At 36.8% G+C, this 24,963-nt stretch overlaps 1 protein-coding gene across 1 annotated transcript in view; it reads right to left on the bottom strand.

The window, feature by feature from the left end:
* Positions 1-96: 96 nt before the first annotated feature.
* Positions 97-24,963, bottom strand: part of LOC122791844 — a 2,266,858-nt gene continuing 2,241,991 nt past the window's right edge. The window contains exon 17 of the mRNA XM_044059805.1: positions 97-803. The gene's annotated coding sequence lies outside the window, so the exon portion shown is untranslated. The remainder of the gene's footprint in view (positions 804-24,963) is intronic.

Below are 24,963 nucleotides of genomic sequence, written 5' to 3'. Positions count from 1 at the left end.
AGCCAGCAATTAAATAAAATCTGACAATTTCAATGTCTAACATTAATTGTGCCATCTGAAACCCAATGTTTTAAATCAAGCAGACTGGACAGTTAGTACAAGTGAAACACTTTTTATTGTTGAAGACTGCAGTTGGAAATGTTCATCTGGTAGCCAGCAAAGGAATAATTAAATGACAATTTCCAATGTCTTTCACATGAAGTGACAATTCAAGTGCACCTGGCAGTTTATACAAGTGTCAAACATGCATATAGAACTGTACATGTAATGGGCGAGCAATGCAATAAAGTCATCTGACAATTTATGAACTGTATAAAGTAAATGTCTAGCAGCCAGCAATGAAATAAAATCTGACTATTTCAATGTCTCTAGCATTAATTGTGCCAAATGAAACCTGTTTTCAAATTGGTCAACCAGAACTGACAGTTTGTACAAATGCAAAATTTTACTGTCAAAGATTGCATATAAAAATGTACTTGACAAGTAATGGAATAAATCATTTAACACTATCGATGTCTCTCGCCTTAAATATGTCTTCAAATTACTTGCATTGACATGATGGCTGAAAGTAGTACACTGCTGTTTAAAACTGAATTTAAAGGTCCCATATCCATCTGCAACCCATAAGGGATAAACGCTGCCAATACAATTCTGAAATCTGCTTAGTGTTAAGTTGTATGCAAAGTTCAAGACATCACTGACTAGTAACACTGCTTTCCTTTTTGGCCTCTGGGTCAGCATACAGCTGCAGCACCACCACATCACTATGTAGCTGTCTGAAGTATGTAGACTTGATTGCTGACCTGTGAAGAACATGAAGCACATCAGGGTATATAGTAAAAATGTAGAGTTGCTGCTACACTAGACCAAATGAGAACTTCTACACAAACATCAATGAAACATCAATGCACATTGCAAAAAAAGTTAATGCAGTCTCATGACTGCAGATGAACACTACACAAGCAACAGATCAACCAGGTTTAAGGATATTCAGCGTTCAATTGTAGTCAACTAAACTACAAGATGTCTTACAGTATTACTTGGATTTTCATGCATTTAAACATGGAAAGAACTGGGATGTTTTGTGGGAGTGACCCTTCTGTGGGTGTGGCTCAAATAGGGGTGTTCCTTGTGTTCAGTGTGGGTGGGGCTTAAGGGGCGCCAGAGCAGTGCTTCGCCTAGGGCGCCGTTTGAGCTAAGGCCGGCCCTGGTAGGGAAACACTGCATACCAACACACTTTGTACATGTAAATCTCAATTTTTAACAAGGTGGAAGCATGAAGTGATACCTTAACACTTAAATTAATAAAGATCTAAACTGGTTAATAATATAAATGTTTTATTCTTTAGCTCCTTGGTGCAAGACTTTACAGGAGTTGCTACATAAACTGGATGTGAATGCATTCAAGTAATGGCTGTAATGCAGCAAAAAAATGTCCCCTCTAACAAAGGAAATGCTAGAGCAAAGATTAAATTATATGAGTCAAGCACCCTGCTGAGATCAGCCAGTCAATGGAATTACCAGGTCAAATTACCTTCAGGACTTTGACAGCTAGGGAAGCTAAGTGTTACGGGGGAGGGAAGAAGTAAATGGACTGGAATTCATTGTCTCACAAATTAGTGCCATTTAAACTAAATTTGAAAAAAGGAAGGAGTAAACAGCACTTTGAGTGTGTTCTGTGATATTTGCACTGTTTCTGTTTTAAGTGGTCATTCAGCAGCAGGGAATGTTACTTACACTGTTCTATTTTACTCAGTACTTTGTACGCATGCAACATCTATGAAATGACAGGAGCTTTATGCAAACGGAAGCCTGCATGATGTAACACTTTTGAGCCAAACAATGATTTCTGGGATGCTGAATGGCAACCTGATTTATTAAAACCACTTCAATATGCCAGCCTCCAGGTGGTCAGAGTCTGGAATTACATATAAAAATATTTAAAATCCTGTAAATAATCCCAGAGTGCTGTTAAAGTGTAGGAAACATCATGCCATGAAGTTTTAAACATGTTTTTTGAGTCTGTGGGTGCGGTACTCCAGAGCAAGAAATCTGGACAAAGCCTGTCACAGCGGCGAAAGAAAAGCGCAAAAATAGGGACACATGTTATATATTGCACTTATAAGCTTAGAAAGTTGCTAAAATTACAACATTTGTGTTAGAATGAATTTTCTGAAGGATATGAAGTCTGAAATGCAAATGCATGTCATTCTAGTGATTTGTCAAAAAAACACAATTTTTATGAGCAGCAGACCAAAAATATAAGGCAAAAATCTGGGCATTCTGTGAAAATGTGTACAGTTGAGAGGTATCACATACACAAACACACACATCTACCCCCCTTACACACACACACACACACACACACACACACACACACACACACACACACACCTACTTCTTACACACACAGAGACCTACCTACCTACTTCTTGCACACACACACAAACACACACACACACACACACACACACACACACACACACACACCTACCTACTTCTTATACACACACAGACCTACCTACCTACTTCTTGCACACACATGCGCACAAACACACACACACACATACACACACGCACACACACGCGCACACACACACACACACACACACACACACACACACACACACACACACACCTCTCACTTGTCTGTTTGTGGTCTGCAGTCCAAATGTCTTCTGGCATTCAAATTCCACATGCACAGAAGATGAAGACATAAACAGGTCACACAGAAGCAGAAGATGAAAACAGGTCACACTTACCTGTTGCATCTGTGCGACTAGATGCAAAGGTTGTTCTTAAAGAAGAACCCCTTAAAAAATACACCCAGCTATTGGTCTCCCTCCCAACCAGCAGGAGGCCTCTCTCAGCCAGAGGCCCCTAGGTGACTGCCTTTGTAGCCTAGTGCTGGATCCAGCTCTGGGTGGCTAGTCAAACAGCAGAAAGATAGAAAGGTGGCAGGTGTCACCAAGAAAGTAGGAAAGGAACTAGTGATGTAACCCTGGGCTTAGTATGGGGATCCCTCCTTTTCACTATCTACCTGTCTGATATCTAGAAAGGGAATCAGGGTTATTGGTTAACTCACTTTGCAGATGTCTGCAAACTGGACTTTACTGTCAATCTTCTTCTGATGCCCTTTCATTACACCCAGAACTAACACTCATAAACAAGTGATGCATGAAGAAGGAGTAAAATTAAATGCAAAAATGTGTAGCATTATCAAATTTGGTACAAGATTCTCTCCTTCACTGTACAGTATAACCAGTACCCACTCCAAAGTGATAATGTAGTCAGGGATCTTGGGACCTGGATCAGTAATTCCTTCTAATTCGACCACCATCTAACAACAGTGGTCAGAAAATCCTTCTCCTTAGCACAAGTAATAACTAAAGGCATATTATATAGGTCAAAATAAATTAACATCCCTCTGTAAAATGCCCTAATTAGACCGAGCTCCCTTTTTAAAAATGCTTTAATTAGACCAACTATTGAGCGCAAGGCCACCATTTAATATTTACTTTTCTATGCATATGCAATTAGAAGGGCAATAAGGATTGTTAACCAGGATGACTGCTGGCCTAAAATCCATCAGCAACTATGAAAGGCTTGAAGTGTTAACCCATTACCTGGTTTCTTATAAGGTCTTGCGGGAGATCTAGGCCTTGTGTGGTCTGCCCTTATGGGGAGATCTAGACCTTGTGTGGTCTGCCCTTAGCTTCTCCTTTCTTCTTGATCTTCTGTATCTTCACAAGACAAAGAAGTCCACTAGTACCAGAAGTAGGAACTTAAATCAACATCAGAGCATAAATAAAATACTAAAATAAATGCAAATAAATGTGTTACTCAATGCATACTGCGTTTTGGAAGCAGACTTTCCCTGCTCAGGTTAACCCTCAGTGATTGGATGGGTACCCATTTGTTTCCTCAAAGCATGACCTGCTTTGCTCTCATTGGGAAGGGCGGTACAGCATTAAGGTGGCCACTGACAAGGCATAGTCATATTTGTTATGATTCCATGATCCTGCTTTGTTGACACAACAAGATGGTGTGGACTTAGCAACAGGTAGTCTATGAGTTACTCAGACCCTCAGTATGGTGTCACTCCAATATGATAGACTTAAGATCAAGATAGCATTAAAGGTACCAGCAGTCTTCTGTGGTGCTACCATAATCATTTTTGAATACAGCCCCTGGTAAGTAATGTTTTGAATATTGACCTCTGTTTTATTATGTCATAAATAGTTTGAAATGTGTAAAAAAATCTTTATATGAATGTTTGTTTAAATTATTACTTAAAAAAGTAACTAACTTTGATACTTATGAAGTCTTAATTAACTGAACTTTTTAATTTGATGGTTTTGTAGCTCCAGAGGCTCATAGGTAAGTAGCAGTCTAGATGGCCTTGCAGACCATTTTAAACTTAACAAATTTCTCTTTTTGTGCTTGAAATAGCTTATAGACTGGCCTTAGCCATCCCAAATGGTCACTAATTATATATTACCCCTAATGAGAATTACTGGGATCATACCATATATAATATAAGGGGACCCATGCATGGATACCCATCCCATATAGCCAATAATTATATATTATCCCTAATGAGAATTACTGGGATCATACCATATATAATTTAAGGGGACCCATGCATGGGATAAAGAATTTAGGAGCTGCCTCTGTACATTAAGAATACATGGGGCATCCCTAGGGCAAGTTTTCTGTTTCCCATCCATAGATATGTTATATTTGAATATAGACAGGGATGAACTTTGTTTTATGTGGATTTGGAGTCTGTTCCAGAGCAGCAGCAGTATCCTCTGTGGTTTATACCTATCCAAACCATTCTGTTAATGTTGCATAAGAGGTTTAGATCCCTAGACTGAGTATGTTATGCTATTTCATTTACTAGCAATATCTTTCAGCTTTTCCTAGTTAGGGGTTGCCAGAGCAGAGCTCCAGTCCACAGATTGCCACTGGTGTTTTTACGGTGTCAAGTTGCCAGCCCAATGCTCAACCTTTACAGAAGGCACACACACACACACACACACACACACACACACACACACACACACACACACACACACACACACACACACACACACACACTGCAGGTCTTTAAAACTCACTTGACTGCAAGGAGGACATGCAGACACCACACAAGAGGCACTTTAGCCAAGAACTGAACTGGAGAACCTCTTGCTGTGAGGCGAAAATGCTAACTGCTGTGCCACCACGGCCAACCTATTTCACTTACTGATGCACAGTAAGTCAATTGTACTGGATCGGAGGATGCCTTGCATACAAGACACAAGTCACCTCTTAGCATTCCAACTTCTTTATAAAGATGGGAATTTGCAAGATAGTTGTCTCAGTTAGAAGGTGAACTGCTGAAGCATTATGATAACTTATGCTGAACCAATAAATATCAATTATGCATGATAAAACTGAGTTATAGTGTTGTGTTTGCAAGGTTACCCCTAGAGAAACTGAACATTCAGTGCAGTGATGCAGTGTTTAGCATTGTCATCTCACAGCAAGAGGTTCTCTGGTTCTATTCTCCATTTGAGTGCCTTCTGTGAGGAGTCTGCTTGCCCTCCTTGCATTTGGGTGGCTTTCATCTGGATGCTCTGATTTTCTCCCACATTCCAATTCATGCATCTGGAGCATTTCTCCCTGGGCTTCTGCTGAAAATGGGCTTTGTCCCAGTCAGACTTTCCTGGTAAACAAATGTTAAATAAATAAATAAATACAAATTCCATAGGAAATCTAGAAGTGGATCATAAATGTAATCCTGATTATTAAGCATGTCTATTTATGTCTTAGAAATTATTTAGTCTGTGCCTATCAAAATATTTTTATATCTACATTATCTATGAAAAATGTTATCAAAATTTAGACAGTTGTGTGGTAGTTGTGGAGTGGGGGTGCATACCCAAACTGAACACTATTGAAATATCTTTCTGTACTCTTTTTTTTTTTTAAACACTCATTGAATTATCACTTGTGATATAGGCAAATTTAAATTTATATAAAAGTAATAAACTGTATTAACAAATTAACATTAACAAACATTATACTTCACATATATTGCTATAACTCATATAATCTAAGTAACATTACATACATTATTCAACTCCTGCAGCCTTTTTTTAAACAAGAAACATTGTTATTAAACCATCACTTATGACATAAACAATCATACATTTATATAAATGAAAGCAAACCACACCAACACACTCCTAGTTGCAAGCATTTTACAAAACAAACCATACTGATACACTCCCAGTTGCAAACATTATGCATCAATTATAATTTACCCAATCATTTTCAGTCAAATATTACATAGCTCATTTAAGTCCTGCCTTCTTTTAAACCTCATTCCTCTCTTGTGTGTGGGTACATAATTTGCCACTATTGCCTTTCCCACAATTCCCATTTTTTCCTATGTAGTTTGCTCCTACCCTTTTCTAAAGTTTCAATTCCAGTTGTTTTATCTCTGTTACTATATTTACTTCTTCTAATATAGTTAATTTAGATTTTGACTTCCATTTTCTAGTAACTGCTTTTTTGGCAGCCACCACAGTTAGACACAGCAAGGCCTTACCATGTCTATGCAATTCCGATATTATATCCTAGCTCAGAAAAATCATCTCTGTCTTCCCACCAATCTGCCCACCCAGCATCTCTGACAATTCATCTTGCAGGGAATCTTTAAAGTCCACCAACCCACTGCATGCCCAGAAAATATGTTCCCAAGTATCTCTTTCTTCCCCATCACACCTCCAGGATTTGCTGTCTACTTGAAGAAATATTCTCTGGACTCTACTTGGGGTATAAAAGTATCTATGTAAACATTTCCAAGCCAAAAATCCTAAATATTCTAGATTTTGTTGCATATTTGGGAGACATACACATATCCTCCTATTGTTTCTTTGTGAATTTCTTGTCTAATCTCTCTTCCCAATCCTTTCTAACCTTCTCTGATTGATTCTTATAGTTATCATGCAATATTTTGTATGCTCTACTAATTGTTCCTTTTATAAGGGCAGCTTCTGTTCTAGATTTGACTAAAAAAATCTACCAGTGCTGGTCTTTCATTTAGGATCCCGTATTTCTTTCTCTTTGCCTGTACTCTATCAGTCCTTGATAGGGAAGGCAATCTCTAACCTGCAGTTCAAATACATTTTTGGCCTCTTTTCATTCTATCATCATTCCCTCTCTAGTTATTTACTCCTAATACCTTGGGTCCTTTGTCAGTTTTCTCCAATATATTCCCACCCCCTCTTGCCTATTGCCTGTATCCCTAATTGCAGTCATCCATATTGGCAGAATCTCCTTTCTCCATTCCTGCGTTGGTTTAGTTTTTAGGATACTTTCTACTACTTTACGAATATAATATTCTGTATGATTATTGTTATTCTCCTTAAAGGCCTGCATCCAAAATTCCAGTCTCTCCTTGTTTTTTAAGCTTCCTCCCTGTTTTAACATCATTCCTTTCCACTTTGAATTTTCATGTTCTGTTTCTGCTATGTATAGGAGACTTAACTGTGTAGCTCTGAAATACCACTTCAAATGGGGGTAATTCCAATCTGCCCTGTTCTACTGGAAGAATCAGCTTATCCCACTTGATACGTGCCATCTTCCCCTCCCAGATAAAGTTCTTCAGCTCTTTATTAATTGCTATCCACAACTTCTCCTCTGGTTGATAAAATATGCCTGACCTGTGTATAAGATTAAAGGGACTAAAAACATTTTGACTGCTTGTATCTTACTATCCATATCCATATCCATATAATAAAGCTTCCATTTTCTCGGTTATGGTATTATCTTTTGTTTAGACTCTTCCCACATATCCTTAGCTGCCACACCAGAATCATTTTTAATCCATACTCCTAAATACGTTATTTTATCATGTCCCCATAAATATGGATATAGCTGTACCAATTTGTATGTGGGTACATAATTTGCCACTATTGCCTTTGTTTTAGCTTCATTAATTTTGTATCCCAAAAAGATATGAAATGGTCTCAAAATGTTCCACATCACTGAAATGTCTTTTTCTGGTTTTGTCAGGTATAAAATAATATCATCTGCAAATACAGCCAGCTTTTCTTGACTATGATACCAATTATATCCTTGAATTTATGAGTTCCTTATTTTCTTTGCCAGTAGTTCTAAATATAATGCAAATAACAAAGGGAAAAGAGGACACCCCTTCCTGGTTACTCCGCTCACGCAGAAATTATCAGAGAGGATAATGCATGTGCTTACATTGCTGTGCTCATAAAGTCCCAGCTTACTCTGTCAAATGCTTTCTCTGCATCAAGACCCACCAACAAAATGCATTTTCTTACATTCTGCTTCCTTCTGGATCAACAATGTTCTGTTAATGTGGTCAAATGTTTGCTTCCCCTCCACAAAACTACATTGATCCATATCTAAACATTTTTGGCATTGCATTTGTCATTCTTTCAGCCATTATAGACATGAACACTTTATAATCATGGTTTAGTATTGAAATGGGCCTGTATGAAGCTGGATCTGATGGATCTTTACCCTCTATAGGTATTACAGCTACCACTGCTTTCTTCCAGGATGTTGGTACTTTTCCTCTTAAAATACTGTTAAAAAAATCCAAATCTTTATCAGTCTTTTCCCTCCTAGCTTTCAAACTTCCACAGGAATACTTCTTGAAAAACCCTAATTTAAAATCATTTATATTATATGTTTTATTATATGTTCAAGCAACTTTGAGAGGTAAAGTCTATAGCTGTCTAGAGATAGTAACTTTTATTATTAGCAAAAAGTTTATCTTTATGGTATCTGCATTGCTTGCATTCTTTTTTTTCTGTTTCATGCTGTATATTTAATATATGTGACTCTAATATCTTATGGGGTTTCATTTTTTTAATTTGCTGTGTTTTGTCCTAAAATAAATAATAATAAATTCCCCAGTATGAAAAAAAATCTGAACAAACACCTCAGCAACAGCGTTGGCTAAATAAGTAAACCAAATATATCGGAAAATAAATATCATTCAATTGCTTGTTTAATCATCAGATTAAGAGTTCACATGAAAGCACTTTAAACTGAAATGGATTTAGTGCATGAAAAAAATGACTAATAGTATGCCAGTAGTAAATCAAAAAGGAATAAATACAGACTGCATTATCGGCTATATATTTGCTTCCAGGAAATAAAATTCCAAATGAAAATAGAAATAAAACAGAACCATTCTTATGACCCAGGACTAAGTCCAAGAAGAAATGATCCAGAAATAAAAATATCATGTTTCATTGTTTCCCCTTTGGAAACTTGTTTGCCTCTGTCAACATCCTAGATGTGTAATAATCACATTCTGTCATTCATAAATATCTAGCTTTGCTTGCAGCTTGGTCAACCCATAAAAAGTAATAAATGACTCTCAAATGTGTTGAGACATGATTATTAATTTGTTGTAATCTCTAAAACAATATTCTTTTGACTTTTGTCCAAAGTGTTAAAGGCAAAAAGATTAAAATAAGAATACTGTATTTTGTATGACCTAATCTGCATCTCTCAGAGGCTAATAAATCTATTTTTTCCTTGCTGTTTGCCTGCCAGTATTTGAAGAATTATTAGCTAACTACAGAGGTTGAAAAAAACCTTGCAGTCAGCTAAACCCAAATGTCTACAATACTTCACAGAGTTGAAAAACTGTGAAGCACTTACAAAAATTTGGGACTCAGAATAAAAATACTTCACTTACCACAAGTTCACATACAAATAATTCTGCTTAAGTTGCTTAGATAATAACTGTTTATGATCATTTGCTTGGGAGACACTTTAAAGGGTGTGAAAAACGAAATAACCATTTGTTAACTTTGCTAACAAAAAATAACTTCATAATTTATAATATGTGTGTGTACTGGCATTATGAAGAACATAATTCCAGTTTTAGGGAGAGCAGAACTGCAAGTCCCAATGTGAACCTCCAAATATTAAATCTGATGTTGTAGAAGCTAAGATAATTTACCTAACTCGAAAGTGCAGTGATATCTTTGTTAGAATATTCTGTATAAGTAGTAGAAAGGGAGGATTTTGCCATAAATTTTAGGAGATGCACGGGGGGGGGGGGGGAGTCCACCATGCTAAAAAAATTTTGTTTTATGTTTCAAAGTCTCAGGACTCATAAAAATCCAGTCTTGCCATTAAGAAAGGAGGCCACAATTTTAAAACAAATTTGTGAATATCGCCATATTGGATGGGTACCAGTAATATTTGCTTTGCATTTTCCTAAATGAAATACACAAAAAGGTAGTAGGTTTTTTTTGCTCCCACCAAGTCAGGGTATATTGGACACACCTTTGAATTTGGACTAGCAGGATGCTACATGATTCAGCAACCTAAAAGCCGATTATACTGTAAAAATAATGTGGAAATCCTTCAGCCACATCAGTGAAAGGAGAGACTTTGTCATTGACCTTAACACGTTTTTCATTAATTTGCTGTTTGGTCAACAGCCATTACAACTAACTTTGTTTATTGAAATATGTTTGATTATTATATTGTTGGTCATTTAACCATAAATTATAGAAAACATAGGGAAATGGATTGAACTTTAACACATATTACTTTATATGCACAATAACATTCACATTATTAGCTAGATATCCAACTTACAAGGCAGAAAATAAAGTTAAATGCATTTATTGTCCTATCAAAATGTCTTCTTAACTTTATCTATTACATAAGTTTTAAACCAGGAGTTGTTTTACTGACATTACTGACATAGCAGATACACACACACACACACACACACACACACACACACACACACACACACACACACACACACACATATATCTATCGATATATACACATATATATATATATATATATATATATATATATATATATATATATATATATATATATGTAGATAGATATGGGTCTACTTCATATGATCGGAATTTCATTTGACTGAAATTCATTTGACTGAGACCATATAACCTAAAGTATATAATACTGAAAACTCACTTGACTGAACCTCATAACACTGACACCTTGCAATGCTAAATTTCAACATAGTAGTTGCAGTGTATATAAGGTAAGTAAAAGGTATATACCCATTTCCCCACTGTAGTGTGATCCTGGCATTAGTATATATAGCTGGGGGGGTGTGGGGGGCACAGCCCCCCTACATAGTTTGGGTATATATTGTGTTCTGAAAAGAGTAATTTATTGGACTTGTAAGTATCCATGTCTATGGTTCAAAATATTTAAAATAGGTGGGGTAAATGTTCTATTTGTCACCATATAGTACCTACATTTGATAAAATTAATGGAAAAAAATTTGAAACACAGGACTGTTTTTCCTGTACAGCAAAGGGAATAATTTATGCAATAAAATGTTCTTGTAATTATTTTTATATTGGTGAAAGTAAAAGAAGTTTGAGTGAAAGGATAAAAGAACATGTTAGGGACATAAAAAAATAATAAAATAATATGTCCTGTAGCACATCATTTTAATACAGTATACATGGGAAATATTGACAGTTTGGAAGTAACAGTTTTGGAACATATTTCTTTATATTTTGCTGGTGATGATCTATTGAAATATTTATTAAGAAAAAATAAATCAGTTTTCATTATTAAATATAATACTATGCAGTCCTATGGGCTAAATAAAGAATGTCATTGGCAGAGCTTTATTTAACTTCTGTTTTATATTCTGCCTTAAATGATTTTATTGATTGACTAATTGAAGTTTATTATGTTATAAATAGGCATGCTGTGAGCTTGCATTTTACTCTGTAAAGGCTGTTACGGCCGAGGCGCTAGGAGATTTTATGGTGAAACTTTCATTGTTTATTTTGCTGTGGAATTCGCTGTGGAATTAAATAGATTTTATTTAAAAAGAAAGCATCACTGGTTTATCGAGATGTGGTATATATTTACTTTTCATCAGTGTGGTTCAACTATTAACATGACCAGTGACTCACTTTCTTCTTTACCCCGTATTTTTCGTGAAACGGGGTTGGAATTTACTCATAGACATTATCCTATTAATCTACATGCTGAATCTAAAACTGCATCGAACAGTGGTGATAAGACAACGGTTCAGCAAAGTAATGGATTTGCTGAACAGCAACCGACCAGGCAAACAAATGTTTTTAAAAAATGGGAAGAATCCAGGTTCTGCACTACTATCAACCCTTTTGCGACAACAGGTAAAAAAACAGAATTATCTGCCTTTCTTGCAGCACAAGAACTTTGTTCCCAATTGGAAAAACTGTTATTTAAGGAAACAGCTACCCTCTATAATTTAAACAGCTTGCAAAGATACCATGAACTACAGATTACACCAAGGGGGCTTAGAGCGATCAAAAGTCCCTCTGCTCCATTTGAACTATCAGAGGAACAAGAACAGAGGTTCCATGATAGATGGATTGCTGCAGCAAATCGATGTAGTATGGAATGGGTCTCCATATTGATATACAGAGTCAATTATAAAAGAAATAAGATACTGGAAGAAACAAAAAAATGTGTGAGGAGGTGATAAAAGCAACATCTAATTCGGCATTAGAAACTTTCTTATCAAGTATTAATGATCGCCTCACTACTTATGAGAAGAATTAATACAAAGAAAGAAAAACAAGCTTCAAAGAGATCTGAGGGATTACGAAAAGAAGAAGGCATTCATACTGTCATCTAATCAACAATCCAAACAGCGCAAAGTTAGTTTCCAAAATCAGGAAACATATGACCAGCGAAAAAATCGTAATGTGTTTTCAGCAGAAAGTGGGGCATCTTCTATGGAAGAAGAAGAATGTATGGATCAGGAATATCCTCCATTACGTAGACCTAGTAGTATGGAATCTTTTCAACAAAATTTTTGTGGACCAGGAGCCACAGGTTATGGTACAACAAAACAAATGTGGCAGGGACATGGTAACTATAGGGACCAGGGCCAAGGCCCATATAAACGAAGTAGATGGACTAACTAAACAGGTATTGCATGATGTAGTGAATTTTCAGGTAAAATATGATACAGTCGATTCTTATGTAGTTAATTTATCTAATTATGTATTTGAACTGTGGTGGTGGTGCTGTGGTAGCGTTGTCGCCTCACAGTTAGACGTTGCCCGTTCGATTCTCAGTTAGAGTGTCTTCTGTGTGGCTACATGTGTGAGTGGGAGTTCCTTCGTTGAAGGTTGTGCATTAGGCCCGGCAAGCCAGCATGTAAAAATCTACTGCTAATCATTAGCGGACCGGAGTTCTGCTGTGGTGACCCCTAACCGGGAAAAGCTGAAAGACACAAGCAATGTGTTTGATACTGATGAAATGTCAGTTTTCCAAAAGAGGTTAAAATTTATTCCTACTGTTTTTCCAAGATTGCATAAAGTTAAAGCAGAAATATTTAAACTAATTCGGAAAATGCATTTGAAGGAATATTTTTGTAATAGTGTACCATATAATGTGAATATATCAAATGAAGAAACAGATTCATCCAGTGACAGCAGTTTTTATTCCTGTGATTCAGATGTTGAAAATAATGCATTTACTTTGTTTGATACAAACAAAATAATGGTCCAAAGTACTTTTATGCCACGCTTTAAGAATATTAACATACAAAGGTTTAACAATGCTATTAATTTAGTAATAGAAAAAGAACTGAATGAATTTAGTAACATGAGTAAGAACTATAATTTATCAAAGGATGAATGGTATAAATTGAAACAACTTAGTAAGAATGATTGTATTTAAGCCCTCAGATAAAGGGGACAAATTAGTTGTTATGAATTCTGCAATGTATCATGAAATGTGCATGCTACATTTGAGCAATGAACAGATTTATAAAAAAGTACATACTACAGTTTTAAATCAGGCTCAAAGGGAATATCAGGCATTACTGGATAAAGGAGTGAGGCTACATTATTTTTCAGCTTCGGATATAGCAAAGAAATTTACAAATAAAGAAAGTACAGTAGCTAGATTCTTCTGTGTGCCCAGAATTCATAAGGATTTTCAACATCCTCCAGGGCGTCCAATAGTTTCGGCTATTGGATATTTTACACATAATCTAGGATGTCTTTTACATAAAATACTGTTGAAAGAAGTACTAAAGCTTCCATCTTATATAAAAGATTCTTTTGACTTCTTGGTTAAGGTGGGAGAATTAAAATGGAAAGAAAATATGTATTTTGCTGTAGTAGATGTTACTAGTTTATATACTAATATACAACATGTATATGGACTAGAAGCTATACAGTTTTTCTTGGGAGATAATCCCAAAACACAATATATTAAAGAGTTAGCATATTTCTGTTTGGATAATAACATAGTTGAATTTGAAGAAAGCCTCTATAAACAGAAACAAGGTACAGCCATGGGGGCAGCCTTTGCCCCCATGTATGCACATATGTTCATAGGATTAGTGGAGAGCATCCATATATATAGAAATATATTTTTTCAGAGACATGTTAAATATTATTTTAGATTTATTATGTCATGAAGGTAGAGAAGAGGTACCTGAGTTTTTGAATTTTTTGAAAAATAATAGATTTGGAATTAAATATGACAAAGCGCAAGTTGGATTAAAGGTCAATTTTTTAGATATCACTGTAGAAGGAGTAAATAATGAGAAAATTAAAACTAAAATACATAGAAAATTCAATCAGCAGAATTTAATGTTATAAGCCACTAGTTGCCATCCACCACACACTTTAGCTTCTATCCCGTATGAGAAATTGTTAAGAATTAAGAGATTATGTAGTGACATGAATGACTCAAAAATAGAAGCTGCAAGAGCTCTGAGAATGTTTTTAAATACGGGGTATGAAGAGCAAACAATAATGGAAAGGTATATTAAAATTTATTAAAATCATAATATTGGTAAAAATAAAAGTTATATGGGTAATTTTGAAAATAAAAATAGAGTTTTAGAAAACAACATTATATTTTTTGTTACTAAATATACAGTTTTTTCAGATAGATTTCATAATTTATTAAAAGAATATTGGAAATTAATAAGGAGACAAGTACCTTGTTTGTTACAAGTAGAACTTAGTACATCTTATCAGAAGGGACATAACTTACAAGATTTCTTGGTTCACAGCAAATACAGTAGAAGAAAAGAATTAATCAATAGAAATATAAAGAAATTGGGCACAAGCCTTTGTGGCAAATGTTCTATTTGTCACCATATAGTACCTACATTTGATAAAATTAATGGAAAAAAAATTGAAACACAGGACTGTTTTTCTTGTACAACAAAGGGAATAATTTATTCAATAAAATGTTCTTGTAATTATTTTTATATTGGTGAAAGTAAAAGAAGTTTGAGTGAAAGGATAAAAGAACATGTTAGGGACATAAAAAATAATAAAATAAGTCCTGTAGCACATCATTTTAAGTGGTGCTGCGCTAGCATTGTCACCTCACAGTAAGACGCTGTCCGGTTCGATTCTCAGCTAGAGCGTCTTCTGCGTGGAGACATGCGTGAATTGGCATACCTTCGTTGAAGGTTGTGCGTCAGGCCTGACAAGCTGGTACGTAAAAATCAACTGCCAATCATTAGCGGACCGGAGTTCCGCTGTGGTGACCCCTAACCGAGAAAAGCCAAAAGACACAAACAAACATATGGGAAATATTGACAATTTGGAAGTAACAGTTTTGGAACATATTTCTTTATATTTTGCTGGTGATGATCTATTGAAATATTCAGTAAGAGAAAAGGAATCAATTTTCATTATTAAATATAATACTATGCATCCCTATGGGCTAAATAAAGAATGTCATTGGCAGAGCTTTATTTAACTTCTGTTTTAGCTTTAAGGAATGTATATTCTGCCTTAAATGATTTTATTGATTGACTAATTGAAATTGATTATGTTATAAATAGGCATGCTGTGAGCTTGCATTTTACTCTGTAAAGGCTGTTACGGCCGAGGTGCTAGGAGAGTTTATGGTGAAACTTTCATTGTTTATTTTGCTGTGGAATTAAATAGATTTTATTTAAGAAGAGGATGTCACTGGTTTATTGAGACGTGGTATATATTTACTTTTCATCAGTGTGGTTCAACTACAATAGTTAATTCTTAATAAGCCATGCATCATTCTCTGATTACTTGTTTTGCCCAGTTTAATGTAATAGGGAGCTACAGCCTATCCCTGAGTTTAGAAAAGTGTGTGATAAAGAAACTCATCCTGGGTAGGATGCCAGTCTGTTGTAAAACACATGCCTGTGAGCCAACACACGCACACACACAAACACACACACACACACACACACACACACACACACACACACACACACACACACACACACACACACACACTACTGACTCATAGCATACACACCTATGGCTGCACCCCTACTCACCATTGCCCTGTTAGTTTCTTGAAGTAAATGACTTATTTTAAAAAAGAATACAGAATAAAAGCAAGAAGGAGGAATGCCAAATCAACAGTTCTGTTTTCTAATGCATAATTTCCTTAGTGCACCCAGAACAATATGTTAAACTCATTAACAGATGGATCCAATAGAAATAGGGACGCATTTTAATTATATCTGTTATCAAAGCAGATCGTGTTGTTTCATCGAGTAGAGGTTACTGCTGTGGAACTGTACGCCAGCTTTCTGGGTGTCGTGCTTCATATCTTACATCAGCAGCTGGATATCTTTGATCCATAAAACAGACTTTTACATTTCTACTTCCCTCAACCTAACTGAACTTTTCCTGTGATATATATCCTAAATTAGAATTTAATGATGCAGCATGTGTACTAAAATAATTATAGTACAAGTTTTTTTGATAGTTAGTAATAAAACAAACATATATTTCATTTTTACTCCAGAGACTAATCACTGCAACTACTGGGTTCCACTGAGAACATTTAAAACTGGACTGCAAAACATTGAGTTGAACTCTAAGTTGACCATAAATGAGTTAAGCAAGGCTGTGCTTTACTTTCTACAAAAGTTGGAAGCAAACTTTAACATCTACTTGCATTTTTCTGTTTTCAGTAATACAACCAGTTAATGAAAACAGCTTGTTCACTTTTTAGATGAAGTTTATTTTCAAAGGAAAAGCACTTTTTTGCAACAAAACATAGGTTACAGCAAAACTAAAATCCAGTCCATTTGCAATATTTTGTCATAGTGTAGTACAGAGCTGCAGTATTTCTTCATAAAGACTTTTTTCTAAAGTAAGTCACCAGTTATTTCCAACAGGCTTTGTCAAATAAGCAGGGTAACTTCTCTTAACATCTGTCTCTTTCAGACTTCAGGAACATACTCCAGAAATCAGATGTTAAGGACACCTCCGCATAGCTTGCTCAAGAATCCCATTTAGAACCCTCTCTTGACCATAGTTTAAGATTCTGCTTCCTAAAGGGTCAGAGGCTCTCATATAATAATACTGGAGGCAACTGTGCCTTATTAGTTGCTATAGAGATAGTTTGCCTGCCTGTTTCAGATTTTCTGATATAACTTGTTCAACAGTATGCAGTATGTTCCCATGGCCAAGTAGTCTTTTTGTCACATGACCAGTAAGTATTATGTTACCCCAGCAGTCACTATGTCAAAGTATATACAAAATAGTTCCAAATATATATGTACAGTATTGCTCATCCCTCCTGCTCTACAGAACTTGGGGTAATGGGGTTATATTGTTTCATTTCCATTACCCCACCTTTGTGAAGTTATCCCTGAATTTTGAAGTCTGTCAGATAACCAAGCTCTACTGAATTTGGTGACAAGTGACATTCTGGCAACCTCCCACCTATGGATGAAGAGATCAAAAAACAAAGTAAAGGAAAATCCTATGGTTAGCTTCTAGAGCCATGGAAGCCAGTTGGGTCTTGGTTTCTTCTGGGATAGGAGCCACGCTTTTTGAGCTATTCAGGTTCCTGATGCAAAGTTCAAATTGGTGGTAAATAAATTGTAACCTCCCAGTCAGCTAAAAGGGAAGCAAAGATCCTGACCAGAATATATACGAGCAGGTTAAACTTTATTAAGAAGGAGCCTAGAGACAGTTCAATGTAGTTCAATCATTTTATTGGAGTTCATTAGGAAAATAAATGCTTTTTGAGACAGTGTTAAAATGAGTGCTTATTTATAATGACTTCTAATGGGCGGCCATTTGAATTAGCTCAGCCCCCTAGTTATGGGGAGGAACCAAAGGGGTGGCCTTGAGTGTGGAGACCTGCCCTTAGTTATTAACCTTTCGGGTACTGACATTTTTATCAATAATGAGTAATGTAAGGGGCCAGGTACTTACAATCACACCCTTGTTCTTAAAATAGTACATAGAATGAACATAATCCTAGGAATTCTGTTCAATAACAGTATTTAAATCACAAGCACATTATTTTTGTTCAGAGCTTATCTTCATATATAAAATTGTGTACATGGATCCCATATTTAAGGAGGATGCATTCAACATAATACATAACAATTATGAATATATCACAACAATTAAAAATTAAAAAGCAAAAAAAAAAAAAAACAAATGTGAAAAGCATATTTAAGCAATTAGTATGTTGAACATTTTCTTGCTTCGGTTTCCTATCGTTTTTTCTTTTATTTGTAACAAAAAAGTGTGCTCGTTATTCAAATAGCTAATAAGATCATTAAGTTAAACTGAATGTAGAACTTAGTGTCAACAACCACATATTAGGATTATTTTATATATTATATCCATTAATGTGGAGCCAAAAAACAACATTCACAAGCACTTTCACTTTAACAAGCTTTGTCAGATCTGCCAACTCCAGTATTAGAAATAATAGTGTTTTTACCTGCTCCATTTTGTTTTCTGTTTTAAGAAATCTTGGCCTGCTGGTTTTGTTCTGTGTGAGATACAGACACTTAAATTATCTAGGCCTTTTCATTGATTAATTTGAATTGTCTCCTGAGTGATACTGAAGGATTTCAAGCCTGCATAAGGTATAGAACTGCTGGTGATTCCCTGCTGGGAGAGAAAGTTGTTGTTGTTGTCTTTCGGCTTTTCCCAGTTAGGGGTTGCCACAGTGGAACTCCGGTCTGCTAATGATTGGCAGTAGATTTTGACGAATGCTGAGATGCCAGCTCGGCCTTCAACATTCAACGGAGGCACGCCCATTTACGCATGTCTTTCGAACACCCACCCAACCGTGGGGAGGACATGCAGACTCCACACAGAAGGCACTCCCCACACTCCAGCTGAGAATCAAACGGGAAAACCTCTTGCTGTGAGGCAAAAATGCTACTGCTGCACCGTGGCTGGGTGAGAAAGTAAATCTATATTTTTGTCTTTGACTGATAGAGCTGGCTCTGTCTTACCTACTCAGTTTTCTTTCATGTTTAAGAAATATTAGCCTGGTGGTTTTGTTCTGTGTGAGAGACAGACACTTACATTATGTAAACTCATATTTCACATGTTTTTCATTGGTTAATTTGAATTGTCTCCTAGGTGATACTTCAATGCAAAGTGAAATTCTAGGCCTTTGTCTTTATCTGAAGGATTTCAAGCATGCATAAGGTATAGTACTCTGGTGATTCCCTGCTAGGGTTTCCGCACACACCCTCTCATTTGTTGGTCTTCTTTTTAAACTTGGTGATTTTAAGCTTCCCACTCCTACTGTAAATTGAGCTTAATAAGCTCCTCCCTTTCTACACTGCTGCTATCTTGAAATTTTTTTATTTGAATTATTTATTTGCCTTTCCTTTTGCTTATATCAAAAAAGTGTATTTTGCCTCTTATTGTCTGTTGTGCTGATTTATTTCATCTGAATTCATTATCTAGCTAACTGTTGAATAAAGTAATTTTACACTCTAGCAAGCTATTTTTATTTTCATCAAGGTTAGTGGATTTTCCTTCTAGAGCACTGGGAGGTACCCTTGTCTGTCTAGGTTGAGGAGAAACCTGGATTTCTGCATGTAGTTTTATTGGCTGGAGGATTATTATTCAGCTTTATCTTCAGTGCCTTTACAAATTCTATACAATTGAGTGACTGTTGGCTCAAAGCAAAGTACCTTTATTGAATAATCACACTTTTATGAGCTGTTTAAGGTACGCTGCTGTAGCCATATCTTTAGGTTTGTTTGTGGTAGCACTTCACTCTGGATGCTCTCTTACTGTGCTTTTACATTAGGAGGACTGTAATTATTCATCTAGTGTCTGTAGGTGTCACAACTAGTGAGGTTTGGCTTTATTAGCCTGTATTTGTCCATTACACAAAGGTAAAAAGTTATGGGCATTTAGAACTGCCATATAGCTGAAAACACCTGATGTCCTCAAGGGTTCATTTGAATATATTCCATGTTACCTCTAATGCAGGAGGTTTCAAGGGATCAAACAGTGAAAATTTTAGCTCGGTTATATTTTTCTTTTGAGTTTTTACTGATTAGTTTTCTGGGTGACCTTGGTACTCATTGTTTTAGTTTGGTCTTTCTGAGCTGGGCAACCCACCAAAGGACTCTAGTTTTTCTTTGCACTTCTCTTATATGCAATAACTTTACTTCAGCAGTTACAAAAAATGCATTGTTTGCTGCTGTTTTGCACTATATTTTAGTACTGCGTTTGTTGCACTTTGTATTTCAGACCAAATGCTGCCTTTAATTTAAGAAAAGATCTGTTTCTGCTGTTTTATTCTATTGCTATAATTATTTCAAGAAAAAACTGTGCTGCTTTTTGTACTGTTAGTTATTTCATTTTTAAAAAAGTATCCTGCTTTTTTAGTGTTGTTCTGTTGCACTTCTGTTGGCTGTAGTATAGAATGGATTCATTTTAGTTGAATCCAGTTCTGTTTGTAGATTGAGCACTAAAAATCAGGACATATTTTATTTTAAAAGCCCCCCCCCCCGTATCTTCATGGGAGGAGCATAGAGTAGGACTATCTAATTGAAGGTTACTGGTTCAGGGCTCAGTCTGAATTATTTCATTGGTGCAGGGCTCAGTCTGAATTATTTCATTGGTTCAGGGCTCAGTCTGAATTATTTCATTGGTGCAGGGCTCAGTTTGAGCTTTTTCATTGGTTTCTTTGGATTAGCTGCTTTGCTCTTGCTTGAGCCTAGCACACCATTGGGCATCACCACAAAGAGGGGGTAATTCTTGACATTGTAGAAGCAAAAGCACCAACAGAAGTATTTTGCCGTACAAGTGACTGCTATCTCGCAGAGAAGTTCTTGAATATCTCTCAGCTATGCAGTGAACCACCCAGCAGAGAATTTTACCTCTTACCTATCAACATTAGACACTACAGATCTCCAATTTTACAGACATCCTACTGTACACCCCATAGGTTAGTCACCCTAATATAGCTCTCTGTCTGATACCGCCATCTTTTTCTCTATATCTGCTGAGATACAGGTTCAAATCTTGCATTATGGACTGTCAGTTCCCCTCTGTTTCTCCTGCCGGCCTGGTGGACATGTTTTTTTGAGGTAGTGTAGCAACTGCTTCATGTACACTGACAACCTCTTACTCCTAAATCACTCAAGTACAGTTTGCGAGAGATGCTCGTACACTAAGACTCTGGAATCACTGCTCTCTTGTGCCCAGAACAGCAACACTAAACAGGTTGTCAGCTCACACTCCATGACTCCTATTCATAATATGCATCCAACACATAAACCTTCAAATGTAGAGGTACTCCCCAGAAACCTACCAAAACACCATAGACCTCCAAAACACAAACAGGCTACACCTAACACAACACCCAAAGCACCCAATAGACATAAAACACTAGCACCTGGGGCTCATTAAATAAGCCATTAATGCAATGTACAACTAGTCCAAATGTTTTAACTATATGTGACTCTATAGTGAGATATACAGGTGCACCACTCACCAGGTTGAACAAGGAGAAGGTAACAGTCAGCTTCCTGGCTGGTGCAAGGATTCACCAGATCACACATGTACTCAAGTCTTTCAGCAAGTACCATTATGACTCGTCACAATTCATGTCGGTATGAATGACTTAAGTTGTACCGCTCTAGACTATATGAAGACAGACATGATTGAGCTGTCTGAATATCTGTCCCAGCTGGATATGACCCTAACTTTGAGCAACATTTACCCTTGCCTAGGATGAAACCACAATATAAACAGAAAATGATTGACTTCAATAACTGACTTAGTTTCGGGTGTCATTCTAAGGGGATCCAGTTCCAGTCAGTGTGGGATGACATGATGGATAGACCACGCTGCTTTGCCAGAGATGGTCTTCACCTGGCATGTCTAGGCTTTCAGTTGCTGGCTAAGGCCTCCCCAATAATGACTTTTTAGGCAAGGTCACAACAACAAAATCCCAATGTGAAAATATAAAACACAAAGAAACTAAAGGTCATGCTGCTAAATGCTAGGAGTTTCAATCAGAAACTGCACTCTCTTAGAAGCACTCCTCTCCCGGGAAGATGTTTACATCTGTGCAGTAACAGAAACTTGGTTCAAGGCCACAGAAAGTACCCTGACCTTGTAAGGCTACAATGTGTTCCACACTTTCAGACTACAAATTGAAAGTGTGAGAACCAAAGGAGGTGGAGTATATATCCTCATTAAAGATAATTACACCTCTAGACTGGTTAGACATGAAAACTCTATGGAGCTAATTCAAGTCCAAATTACCATGGGTAAGACCCCCTTCAGGTCATCATCAGTTATAAATCCCCTTCCATGAACCAAGATGTCTACTCAACTTATTTAGACCTACTTGGGACAATTAAGGTACAACCTAACACCCTAGTCATGGGTGATTTCAACTATCTTTCCATTAACTGGGAAACCTATACAAGCCCAAACTCACTCACACAAAAGTTCCTGGACTTTGTTAACTCAAAATGCCCTGGAGCAAATAGTGCATCACCCTAAAAGGGGCTCCAATTTTCTAGAATTGGTTCTCACCAATATGAGTGACTGATGCAATGCTTCAAGTGTAGGGCCCACACTGATTAAATCCAACCATAAATCAGTCATTTCTGAAGTAACAATAGCACTAGAGCTAAAAATTCACAAAAGCTAACTATACCCTCCTAAGGGAAGGTATACTCAACTTCCAAGCTCCAGTATCCACTGATGGCTATACTAAGGTATACAAAGATGCCCTGTATAAACATGTACACAAATGTATAGACATAGGTGTGCTGGATAGGAATAAAGCAAGATCCTCAAGAAAAAAAAAGCCATCCTGGTGGACATCTAGCATTAATAGATTATACAATGAGTGAACAAAGCTGCTGTCTAAAAATACAAAAGCAAGATCCCAGAATTGGAAGAGCACCCGGCCTAAATAAGACAACTCATAAAATCCTCAAAGAGCAACTATGGGAAAATTTTGCAACCATAACCAAGGACAACTATAAGGCTTTCTTCAGTTACATCTGCAACCTAAAAGGGAGGACACAGCTGTGTGCTGAACTAATTGTGGATGGCATCACACACACTGATCCTGTGAAAATTGCAAACCTGCTAGCAGAGAGGTTTGGTGAAAGTTTTACCCCCTATCCACCCCAGCATACCACAAACCATGTCTTCATCTTCTCCTTCTCCCTGCATTTCCAAAGAGTAAGTCATCAATGCTCTTTCCAAGGCTAAGCACACAGCCTCCATGGGACCAGATTTCATTCCTGGCTGTGTTCTTAATGTTCCAAAACAAAAGAAAGCTACATCATTAGGTACTCTATTCAACCACAGCCTGAGTACTGGCATTGTCTACACTGAATGAAATACAGTGACTGTTATCCTCCGCCACAAGGTCAGATCATCAACAGACACAGGTAACTATAGACCCATAAGTTTAACCAGCCTCATCTGTAAGGCAATGGAATGAATCATCATAGACCTCATAAATAGGATATAGGTGACCTCCAAACCCTGGATCTGTCCCAGTTCAGTTTTGTCAAGGGTAAGTCATGTCTGCTAAACTTGGTGGACTTCTTTGAGAACTTGATCATAGCCATAGATGATTGCAAAGCCATGCACACAACCTATCTTGAATTGGTCAAGGCCTTTGACACCATCCCACATTCAGGCATCATTGACAAACTAACTCAGTTGAATATCATCCCCTTTGTTGTTAGGTGGGTTGCAAACTGGCTTCCAGATTGACAATACTCAATCAAAATAGGAAACTTTACCTCTACAGCAGCCGTGTCACCACTGGGATCCCACAAGGGTCAGTGCTGGGTCCCCTTTTATTTGGCATATACTTCTCAGAAGTCCAGGCCTAAATGGAGGGGCTGTGGCTAACCAAGTTTGTGGATGACTGAAAATTAGATGCTATCACTGAATCCCTTTACGATGTCAGTGAACTTCAAAAGGGGCTTACATAGACCAGTGACTGGTACCAAAGCCTTGGTCTTAAACCAAATACTAAAAAATGCATCATCATTCCTTTTGGTAAAAACAATGTCCCTGCTAATTATAAAATAAACAATAATACCCTAAGTACCAATTCAGTAGTAAGAGTCCTGTGAACATAAGTTGACTGTGACATCAACTTTGAACACCATGTGTCTACTGTGGTGAGGAAGGCATTCTATGTCGCTCACCTGATTACCAAAGGCATTGTCTCAAGAGTAAAAGAGCTTATAACTCCCCTGTACTCATCCCTCATCAGGCCTGTTATTGAATATAATGCTCCTTTTGGTATGTACCATACCAAACACCTGCAGCAAATTGAGAGACCTCAGAGATTTCTAACTACGAAAATGCAAGGTCTGTGGTGCATGTCTTATATGGACAGACTGAAGTGACTGTCGCTGTACTCAGTAGTGTACAGACTACTAGAGGTGACTTATGCCTGACTTACAAGCTATATCTCACACAAATCTAATGGAAATCCTTCACATCCATAAGTCAAATGGGACTAGGGTCACCCATTCCAAGGACCTCAATCTAGCCTGTGACATAAACAAGACCTGCTGGAGAGACAGATGCATCTGTCAGAGGTTGCAACTCCTCTGGAATAGGCTTCCAATCCATATCAAGCAGAGCACCT

This window comes from Protopterus annectens, chromosome 17.part0 (assembly GCF_019279795.1).
Source record: "Protopterus annectens isolate FY-2018-M chromosome 17.part0, PAN1.0, whole genome shotgun sequence".
Classification (NCBI taxonomy): Eukaryota; Metazoa; Chordata; order Ceratodontiformes; family Protopteridae; genus Protopterus; species Protopterus annectens.
The sequence above is the reverse complement of the archived record's forward strand: the minus strand, read 5'-3'. Positions and strand labels throughout refer to the sequence as shown.